The sequence below is a fragment of the Budorcas taxicolor genome, chromosome 14, assembly GCF_023091745.1.
Source record: "Budorcas taxicolor isolate Tak-1 chromosome 14, Takin1.1, whole genome shotgun sequence".
In the NCBI taxonomy this organism is placed as follows: domain Eukaryota; kingdom Metazoa; phylum Chordata; class Mammalia; order Artiodactyla; family Bovidae; genus Budorcas; species Budorcas taxicolor.
Genome location: NC_068923.1, coordinates 50,528,851 through 50,540,757, shown reverse-complemented (window position 1 = coordinate 50,540,757; position 11,907 = coordinate 50,528,851).

Sequence of the window (11,907 nt, the reverse complement as noted above, 5' to 3'; positions counted from 1 at the left end):
CATCAAAGTTGTGATTAAAATGGGTTTTTATAATTGTTATCTTACAGTGTAAGACATCATCTATGTTATTTTGTCCAATGCAGCAAAGTTTCCTACAACATCATACTAACAGTTTCTCTGTTATGGGCAAGAGTCTGATCTATCTGATAAGTACTATTTCATCCTTAAATACTGAATGAAAACCTGCATACCTAAAGAGTGGAGTCCATGAAGTTCCATTGACTGGTGGAGTGACAATACAAAAGTCATAAAAAGCCAAGAGCTCCTTAAAACTGATGAAATCACAATTTATGTGATTATCCTTATGTGTAACTATACTTTTGTGCTTTTCCTAGTGGCAATTTTTGCTTTATATCAGCTAAAAACTAGGATATAAAGCAACAAGGAGGGAGGGCATTTTGTATTTTGTGGGGATGTTATCACTTCCAGTGCTTAGTAGGCTGATTTAAACATGGTTGATGTTCAGTGTGTGAGTGCTAAGTCACTTCAGCCATTTCCTTCTCCAGGGGATCTTCCTAACCCAGGGATCAAACCCGAAGCTTAAGTCTTCTGCATTGGCAAGCAGGTTCTTTACCACTAGTGCCATATGCGGTTATTTATACCAAATTTTAAAGTTGTGATTGCATGATTTTGTAAGGAATATATAAATTGTGAAAATTAAATCAAGATAAAATCTGAATAACCATGAAAGGAAAATGAAGTAGTTGTCAAGATATTTCTCCCAAAGAACATAACATCCTATTATCTTACAGTTAAGTATTTTTTAAAAATCTTCAAGGAGCATGATTCACACAGTCAACTGTTCTAACATAACAATAAAAAACAGCAAATTTACAAGCCTCTGTTAAAAAGCTAGTATAATCCTGATAGCAAATTCTGAGATAACATAGACCCCCACCTTAAAAAAATCCTATAGCCTATAACACAGGTACATAGAGACAACAATCCTGAATAAAATACTAGCAAATCAAATCCGGACTGTCATCAGAGAATACTCCACTGTAATTGATTAAGAAAGCAACGATAGTTTAAGGTAAGATCATTTATACACATTTACTGAAGGAAAGATGTAGGAGCATTTCAAAAGAGGTTTAAAAGTAATTTGGCAAAGCATCATGTCCACGCCTGATTTTAAACTAATTAGGAATAGACTTACATTTTTTATTTTATTTTTCAGCTGCATTGCATAGCAAGCAGGATCTTGGTTCCCCTACCAGGGATTGAACCCATGCCCCCTGCTTTGGGAGCACAGGGCCTTAACCACTGGACCACTGGGTGAGTCCCTCATTTATTATTTTAAAACAACCTCAAGCTAAAGTTATCACAAAAAACATTCATCAGAGACACTCATTAGAAATGAGGACCAATGAACAAGTGTGGCTGAGGATGTGGAGAAAAGAGTCATGCACTCTTGGTGGGAATGTAAAATTGAATAGTCACTAAGGAAGATGTGGAGGTTCATCAAAAAAACTAAAAATACAACTAGTGTATGATCTGGCATTTCCACTCCTGAGTATCCAAAAAACAGTAACTCAAAAAGATACATGCACCCCCATGTTCTTTGAGGCATTTATAATAGCCAAGATAGGAAAACCTGTGTCCACTAAAGGAATGGATAAAGAAACTGTGGTATATAAATACAATTGAATATTATTCAGCTTTTTTAAAAAAAATCTTGCCATTTGCAACATTATGGATAGATCTAGCACATTATGCTAAATGACATAAGGCAAAGACAAATAAATGATCTCACTTATATGTAAAAACAAAACCCAAGCTTACAGAGAGCAGACTGGTAGTTGGTAGAGGTAAGGGGTGGGGAGTGAGTAAAATGGGTGAAGGGAGTCAAGAGATAAAAACTTCCCATTATAAAATGTCATGGGAATGTAATGTACAGCATGTATGTAGTTAGTAATATTATATTGTTAAGAGAGTTCATCTTAAAAATCCTCAAATGAAAAAAGATTTTCTGTGTATGGTGAGAGAGTAACTAGATTTAATGTAGATATGATATTGCAACATATACAAAGTAACAATTTAATGTAGATATGATATTGCAACATATACAAATACTGAATCATTGTGTTTTACACCTGAAAGTAATGTTACACGTCAATTGTACATCAAAATAAAACACAGGAATACTTGCTATCAGTACACTCTAGCATTTCTTGGAAATATCCAGACAATGTTTTGTTTTTTTTTTTTAAGTTAGGCATAAATCAGTTCAGTTCAATCACTCGGTCGTGTCCGACTCTTGTGACCCCATGGACTGCAGCCTACCAGGCTTCCCTGTCCAACACTAATTCCTAGAGCTTACTCAAACTCATGTCCATTGAGTTGGTGATGCCATCCAACCATCTCATCCTCTGTCATCCCCTTCTCCTCCTACCTTCAATCTTTCCTAGCATCAGGGTCTTTTCCAGTGAGTCAGTTCTTTGCATCAGGCGGCCAAAGTATTGCAACTTCAGCTTCAGCATCAATCCTTCCAATGAACACCCAGGACTGATTTCCTTTAAGATTGACTGGTTTGATCTACTTGCAGTCCAAGGGATTCTCAAGAGTCTTCTCCAACACCACAATTCAAAAGCATCAATTCTTCAGTGCTCACCTTTCTTTATGGTCCAACTCTCACATCCATACATGACTACTGGGAAAACCATATCTTTGACTAGATGGACCTTTGTTGGCAAAGTAATGTCTCTGCTTTTTAATATGCTGTCTAAGTTGGTTATAGCTTTTCTTCCAAGGAGCAAGCGTCTTTTAATTTCAAGGCCACAGTCACCACCATCTGCAGTGATTCTGGAGCCCCCAGAAATAAAGTCTCTTACTGTTTCCATTGTTTCCCCATCTATTTGCCATGAAGTGATGGGACTGGATGCCATGATCTTCATTTTCTGAATGTTGAGCTTTAGACAACTTTTTCACTCTCCTCTTTCACTTTCATCAAGTGGTTCTTTAGTTCCTCTTCGCTTTCTGCCATAAGGGTAGTGTCATCTGCATATCTGAGCTTATTGATATTTCTCCCAGCAATCTTGATTCCAGCTTGTGCTTCTTCCAGCTCAGCGTTTCTCATGATGTGCTCTGCATGTAAGTTAAATAAGCAGGGTGACAATATATAGCCTTGACATACTCCTTTCCCAATTTGAAACCAGTCTGTTGTTCCATGTCCAGTTCTAACATGCTTGTTTATCTACATATAGATTTCTGAAGAGGCAGGTCAGTTGGTCTGGTATTCCCATCTCTTGAAGAAGTTTCCACAGTTTGCTGTGATCCACACAGTCAAAGGCTTTGGCATAGTCAAGAAAGCAGAAGTAAATGTTTTTCTGGAACTCTGTTACTTTTTCTATGATCCAGCAGCTGTTGGCAATTTGATCTCCGGTTCATCTGCCTTTTTTAAATCCAGCTTGAATATTTGGAAGTTCACGGGTCCTTTTCATTATAGGGGACTGGAATGCAAAAGTAGGAAGTCAAGAGATACCTGGAGTAACAGGCAAATTTGGCCTTGGAGTAAAGAATGAAGCAGGGCAAAGGCTAATAGAGTTCTGCCAAGAGAATGACTGGTCATAGCAAACACCCTTTTCCAACAACACAAGAGAAGACTCTACACATGGACATCACCAGATGGTCAATACCAAAATCAGATTGATTATAAGTTTGCAGCCAAAGATGGAGAAGCTCTATACAGTCAGCAAAAACAAGACTGGGAGCTGACTATGGCCCAGATCCTGAACTCCTTATTGCCAAATTCAGACTTAAATTGAAGAAAATAGGCATAAATACTGGAAAAGAGTAGGAAAAAAATATCTGCAGGCAATATAGAATCTCATAGAAAAATTCCAGAAATGTGAACTGAAAAATTCTGAAATCTAAAAGAGAGAAGTAGAAAATGTAGTGGGCATTGTGGAATGTTTTGTTTTGTTTTGGCTGTACAGCATAGAAATCCCCACCCTGGGTTTAGGAAACACCCATTATCTACATCCAGGTGAAAATGGCGCCCCCACATACTGCTACAGAAATCGAAAAAGTGACTTCTTCCCTGCCTCCTGCCTGCCAGGGCATAGGAACATGACCAAGGAACCCTCCACATCCTTCCAATAGTTGCCTTTTCGACTTAGGCTTTCAGCTAAGAACTACAACTCTTACAGAAATTGATACTGACGGTAGATTGCAGGCAACAAATCCTCCAGAAAATGGGGGATCTAATTTTGATTATCTTGCTCAGGTAGAGCCAAAGGTGGGAACAATTCCACGATATTCACAAATGAGAATCTGAAAGCCAAGAGCTCGGACGGGTTAAATAGCTATTTGAGTTACTTCTTTTCTATTGAGAAGAGGGATTTGCGAGCATTCAATGCACCTATCAAAGAATAGAATAGAAGACAGCAGGTTTTTATTTTTATTTCTTGGCCAAGTGGCATGCGGGATCTCAGTTCCCTGACCAGAGATCAAACCCATGCTCTGTGCAGTGGAAACTCAAAGCCCTAACTGCTGGACCCCCAGGGAATTACCCCAACGTCGAAAATCAATGGTGTGAATTTATATAGCCTGAGAAGTGGAATGGCTGCTTTTAATGATACCGGATATCTTAAAGAAAGAGTATAACCTCAAATGCCTCAGATTTCATTTCAGGGCACAGCAGGATCCTAGGAAATATCTAGTATTCTGTTCTTTAACCCCAGAGAGCTTTTCGATCATTGTAAAACCAAATTTAAGATTGGCCCAATAAATTGCTAAGTTAAATGTAGTTTAGTTAGTACTTTGGCCACCTGATACAAACAGCCAACTCACTGGAAAGTATCCTGATGCTGGGAAAGATTGAAGGCAATAGGAGAAGAAGGTGGCAGAGAATGAGAAGGTTAGAGAGCATCACTGACTCAATGAACATGAGTTTGATCAATCTTTGTGAGATAGTGAAGGACAGGGAAGCCTGGTATGCTACACTCCATGGGGTCACAAAGAGTCAGACATGACTTAGTTGAACTGAACTGAACTCAGTACCATGTAAAATTTAGGATACTGATTGAGATAAGGTGCTACCCTAAGAAACTGAGCAGGGGGTCATTTTGAAACCCTCATGATCCTCCTGGACAGTTAAATCAATATGCCACCATCTTTTGGAAAGAAGCAGGGTCTCCGTTATACCAGAAGATACCCTCTGGGGACAGGTAGTTTTCATCTCACCGGTCATTGTTTCAGACTAAGACTACAAATGGATCCCTGGGGACTCCTAGAATTTAGCATCGAAGTTATCAGAAGATTACTGCCAGCTCCTTGAAAACAAGACCACTTGGAGCTCAGATCCCTCAGAAATAAAAGTTCAAGTCACCCCTCTGGGTAAAACTCCACCCAGAAGGTTTGCTGCCTGAAGGCAAAGGGAACATGGTAATGGAAGAGGGAGATGACGAAGCTCTGCTTCAGCCTTACTGTGAAAGTTGTTCAGTCGTGTCCAACTCTTTGCAACCCCATCTGCTATACAGTGCATGGAATTCTCCAGGCCAGAATACTGGCGTGGGTAGCTGTTCTCTTCTCCAGATCTTCCCAACCCAGGGATCGAACCCAGGTCTCCTGCATCACAGGCAGATTCTTTACCAGTTGAGCCATGAGGGAAGCCCTCAGCCTTACTACTCATTCTACTACTACAGCCTACTACTTATTTACTCTCCTCATGTAGAAATGACAATTACAAACTCTCCTTTATATTCTTCTCTGCTATGTCCTGTGTATGTTTATATGTGAAACCATTTGGGTCTCGTTAAGGGGTTTCCAAAGATCTCCAGCACCAGAGTCCTTTATATCTCAAAGCAAAAAAGAATTCAGCCAAAGGCAAAGTGAGAGATAAGAAGTGATTAATTAGAATACGACTCTTGTGAGGTTTACAAGCAGGCAGGCAAGGGGGTTGCTGCACCCTAGGAACCACAGTTCTGGGCTACAGTTTTATAATCAAAGGAAAAGTGAGGAAGGAGAGAAAAACTCTGTCTTTCTCGAGCAGGTTGGGCAGGAAAGTTTTCTTGTCTCTACATCATTAAGCTAGGTCCACAAATTATAATTTTTTAAATGTGTGCAGAGAGTGTGTCCTAGGGACCATTAGCTTACTGAGCTCACTGGGCAGGATGTGGGGCTCATGCCATCATTGTTTTATTGTTTGGGAGCATGTCTCCTGCTTCTGTTGCATGGTTTTGTTAACTTAAGCAAACCTGCTTTCTTGAGTAATCATTAGCTTACAGGGGTCTCCCATCTTTTTTTCTACTCACAGTCTCCTAGTGGGATTCACTATTTAATCACCTACTTTGTCCCTTTACTCTGTCTCTATCATATGTGTTAACTAATTCCCTTCTTTTTTTCCCCCTGCTGCTGCTGCTAAGTCGCTTCAGTCGTGTCCGACTCTGTGCGACCCCATAGACAGCAGCCCACCAGGCTCCCCTGTCCCAGGGATTCTCCAGGCAAGAACACTGGAGTGGGTTGCCATTTCCTTCTCCAATGCATGAAAGTGAAAAGTGAAAGTGAAAGTGAAGTCATGTCTGTCTCTTAGCGACCCCATGGACTGCAGCCTACCAGGGTCCTCTGTCCATGGGAGTTTCCAAGCAAGAGTACTGGAGTGGGTTGCCATTTCCTTCTCCAGAGGATCTTCCCAACCAGAAAGATCAAACCTACATCTCCTGCATTGCCAGGGGGATTCTTTACTGTCTGACTCACCAGGGAAGCCCACAATTAAGGCCTTACAGAAGTTTAACTTTATAATTAGTCCTTGATGGGATCACAAGAGTACTAGACAAGAAACTGAGATCATTTAGAGATCTCAGATTTTTTTTAACTCAATACTTGGCAACGTAGTTGCTCCTCTTCAGGAAAGGGAGGGTTATTGCTTATTTTCCCCAGTTTTGTAGAGATATAATTGACATAGAGCACAGTATAAGTTTATTTATTCATTCCACTGTTGATGGACGTTTAAGTTGTCTCCAGTTTGGGGCTGTTACAAACAATACTGCTATGAAATTTTTTGTACATGGCTTTTAGGGCTCATATATACACATTTTGTATAAAACCCAGAAGTAAGGTTGCAGATTCATAGAGAATGCAGATGTTTGACTTTGCATGCTTTTGGCTAACTGTTTCCTAAGTTGTCCCAATTTATGCTTTCACCCAGTAGTGTATGAAAATTCTGGTTACTCTACATTCTTACCAACCAACACTCAGTATTGACATTTTTATTTTAGCCACCCTCCTGGAGGTGTAGTTGTATTGCATTTATTTGGTTATTCTCACCCATGCACCTGTTAAGTTGCTTCAGTCATGTCTGACTCTTGCAATCCCATGGATGGTAGCCCACCAGGCTTCTCTGCCTATGAGATTCTCCAGGCAAGAATACTGGAGTGGGTTGCCATGCCCTCCTCCAGGGGATCTTCCCAACCCAGAGATCAAACCTGAGTCTCTTTAAGTCTCCTGCATTGGCAGGTGGGTTCTTTACCACTAGCGCCACCTGGGACGCCACACCCATGCATCTGTGGTCAATTAATCAATGACAAAGGAGGCAAGACTAAGCAATGGAGAAAAGACCATCTCTTCAATAAATGGTACTGGGGAAACGGGACAGCTGCAGATAAAAAAAAAAGAACATAGAACATTTTTTAACACCATACACAAAAATAAACTCAAAATGGATTAAAGAGCTAAATGTAAGACCAGATATTATAAAACTCTTAGAGGAAAAGATAGGCACAACACTGACATAAATCACAGCAATATCTCTTTTGATATGTCTCCTAGAGTAATGGAAACAAAAACAAAAATTATTATTATTATTTTTTGCCACACTGCTGGCATGTGAGATCTTACTTCCCTGACCATGAACCAAACCTGGGAACCCTGGAACGGGAGCACGCAGTCCTAACTGCTGGCAGCCAGAGCATTCCCTGACTGGAGGTCAAACTGCTCACCACAGAGATACACAGAAAAAGGGCCTCAACCTCAGCTGAGTCTCTGTTCTCAGGATTTCCTAGTGATTTCAATTGAGGTAGATTTTACAACTTTCATTTTTAAAAGGCATGACAGATGACCTGTGGGAAACTAAATCCTCAACTATATGCAAAATGGAACGATTCTTTCTTTCCCTTCTATTTTCATTTCTTCTGTTTCTACCAACTCCCCTGTTTTCAAATCAGAAACCTGGGATTCAACTCCTTCCTTGTCCCATACCTGCCACAAATCTCAGTCCTGTCTGTTCCCCTTCCTAAATATATTAAGGAATTAATATCCTTTCCCTACATGCCCTAGTCCAAGCTCTCATCTTCCACCTGTCAGGCCCTTACAAATAGCCTTCTTTTCTGATCTTACCTGACCAAATCTGTTCAGCCACCAGAGCAGCCATTTCAAAATACAAATCTGGCCTCACCATATCCACTTGAAGATAACTTGTATTTGCCAAGTGGTTTCTCAGATAAAGCCCAGGCTCGCCAGCCACCAAAGCCTTCCATAACCAGATCTTGCCTGCCTCTTGTCTCCCACCTCCTTCCATCAATTTCTACTGGGTGACACCAAAGTGTTTGTCATCCACTGTAGACACCATTTACATGGTTCATGTTCCCTCTGCCCAGCACACCTCTCTTCTGTTCAGCTCTGGTCAGGCCTTAACTCTTGCAGGCAGTCATCTTCAGCACCTAGGCAAGCTCAGGTGTCCCTCAGTTATAGTCCCAACATAGCCAGGAAGTAGCCTTTTCCATATTCTTTCAAAATCCCCCCTTTCATCTGTTTCCCTGTTTGCAAGTGATGTAAATAAGGTGACTATCTTTATCGTCTTGCATCCCCAGTGCCTGGTATTCAATATATGCTTTGGGGACAAAAGTGCCACATTTTTTAAAAGTTTGTTAAATGTCTGAAAATTCACCAGTTAGATCTATTTAGGGGCATCAGATATTCTTAGCACAATGTAAAGTCTACCCTCCCTATTAGGTTTCATAGTTTAAAGTGAATCAACTTGATTAGAGTTATTTTCATTTTAAAACCTCACTGGTATGGGTCATTAAGAGAATGGATTTGGAAGGACAATAGGTGTACTAGTTAAAGAACTCAATCTGTAATGTAATAGAGTTAGTTTTCAAGGTAAAGTTCTGACTCTTCTTTTCAGAAGCTGGGTGACTCTGGCAAATTACCTAGCCTCACTAAGCCTGTTTCCTCTCCTATAAAATGGGAATTGTTTTATGTCCCTCACAGTGTTGTGTTAAAGATTAAATCACACGGGAAATATAAGTGCCTCTCATGTGCCTGTGTGGCACATATAAATATTCAATCCCAGGCAGCTGTCCTTGTTATTCTCATTAATAAGGGCAGGTCTGGGAGGATGCCATGTGGAGAAGCACACTGAGTAAGGCAGAGAGAGACAAGATTTCAACCTTGAATGTTTCTCTATGGCAAGTTCAATTCAGAGCACTTTGTCTAGCCTCTTCCATGTTCACAAAGTGGTATGAAATTTGAGAATCTTGGTATGGGTATTTCTCAGTCACTGTCATATACCCCATTTTTCATCTCTACCCAACATCTCATCTGTTCACTGCACAAAGAACAGAGTAATTCAGAAGAAAAGCTAGGCATTGGACTTCCCTGCTGGTGCAATGGATAGGAATCTGCCTGCCAAGGCAGGGTTTGCTCCCTGGTCAGGGAAGATTTCACATGCCACGGAGCAATGAAGTCCACGCGGCAAACTTCTGAGTCCACGCTCTAGAGCCTTCGAGCCGCAACTACTGAGTCTGTGTGCTGCAACTACTGAAGCACTCGTGCCTAGTGCCTGTGCTGTGCAACAAGAGAAGACACCACAATGAGAAGCTCATGCACCACGACAAAGAGTAACCTTCATTCGCTGCAACTAGAGAAAGCCTGTGCGCAGCAAGGAAGACCCAGTTCAACCTTCCCACCAGTGAAAAAAAAAAAACAGGCTGATGCTGAAGCTGAAGCTCCAATACTTGGCCACCTGATGCAAAGAGCTGACTCACTGGAAAAGACCCTGATATTGGGAAAGATTGAGGGCAGGCAGAGAAGGGGATGACAGAGGATGTGATGGTTGGAAGGCACCACTGACTCAACAGACATGAGTTTGAGCAAACTCTGGGAGATACTGAAGGATGGGGAAGCCTAGCATGCTACAGTCCATGGGGTCACAAAGAGTCGGACACAGCTTAGCAACTGAACAATGAACAACAGGCTTCGCCTCTTATCGGTGGGTACTGTATAGTTCACCAAGCTCCTTCACATCCATGATCATATCTGGACTTCAACACACGTTGGCATTTTTATCCCCATTTTGCAGATGATGAAACTAAGGTTCAGAGAAATTTAAGTGACCACCTGCAAGTCACAGAACTAAGAGGGAGTTGAGTTAGGATTCACAATCTAGCTCTTCGGAGGTCAAGTCTAGTGCCTTTTTGAATAGGTGTTAAATGGTGATCAGGCAAAAAGGGGCAGAGAAAAAGGGGGGTGAAATAATGAGGAAAGGAGGCAGGAGGTAGAGTCATCAGATAAGAAAGAACTGCCAGGCAGGGACAGAATCACCAAGACTGCTGTCCCTCCTAAGCAGCCACATGTGTCTGTGCTAAGTCACTGAGTTGCGTTCGATTCTTTGTGACCCCATGGACTGTAGCCCACCAGGCTCCTCTGTCCATGGGATTCTCCAGGCAAGAATACTGGAGTGGGTTGTATGCCCTCCTCCTGGGGATCTTCCTGATCCGGGAATTGAACTCGAGCCCCTTACCTCTACTGCATTGGCAAGTGAGTTCTTTACCACCAGTACCACCTGGGAAGCCCCCTAAAGCAGTAGAGGAAGGATATATATGTGTTTGGGCCATGACAGCTTAATAAGCAAGTGAAAAAGGACAATATGAAATATGATGAGTCTTGAGAACAAGATGGCAGAGGAGTAGGTGGACATGGAGTACATCTCTCTCCACGGATATATCAGGAATACACCTTCAGACAAAGAAGTACATGCAGAACACCAGCTGAGAGCGGACAGGAGTACCTGACCAGCAGAAAAGAATATACAGAACCATACAAAACTTGGTAGGACAAAGGAACTAGGGGGGAAACTAAGAATGTTAGTAGGACTGGACCTACCCTCAGCGGGTAGGGGAACTGAAGCAGGGGTCCGATCCCCACATCAGGGCAACTGTCTGAGTCAGAGGAGAAACATTTAAAGCTGAGAGTGAAACAGTTGTGGCAGCCTAAATGGAATGAGAATCAGATAGTCCTTGTTGCAGGCATGCATACCATGAACAGGGAGGCTGGTCCCCTGGAAGGCACAGCGGCTGGGAGCTGGAATTTAGGGACTATGGAGCCATCCCACGGTGAGGGCTGATGTTGACTGTGGAGAGATGGATCAAGGGGATGTGAGGGAGATCGTGGTGGGAAATGTCTGTGGAGGAAAGCTGGGCAGCCATGGAAGCAAGGCGATACTACTGAGTCACGCATGGAGGGTGGAGCCATCACAATAGCCTCTGTCCTCACATGCGAGCATCTGGCATCTGAACAATAGTGAGGCTGGCTCATCAAACGTGCCTGATGCACTGAACTACAGAGTAGGACCCCAGCCAGTGGGGCCCCTCTATGTGCCCAACATGCCAAACAACAGAGAAGGACCCCAGGCAAGGGAGCCCTCTAAGTGCCTGAACAGGCGGAGCTGCCGAGAAAGACTGGCCGAAGAAGCCTTTTGATCGCCAGCTACAAGAGGCTCGAAAAAAGACTAAGATAGGGCTGTAACTCCTGGGGCAGAGGCAGTCCATGTCCCTGCACACTTTGTGCCACCAGGGTACCCACAAGGCAAGCAGCCATGCCACTTTCATGCTCAACTCTCACGGGGGCAGAGCTGCCCCAGGCAAAAAGAAATCTTGTGTCTATGTGCACAAGGTCACTTCAGTCGTG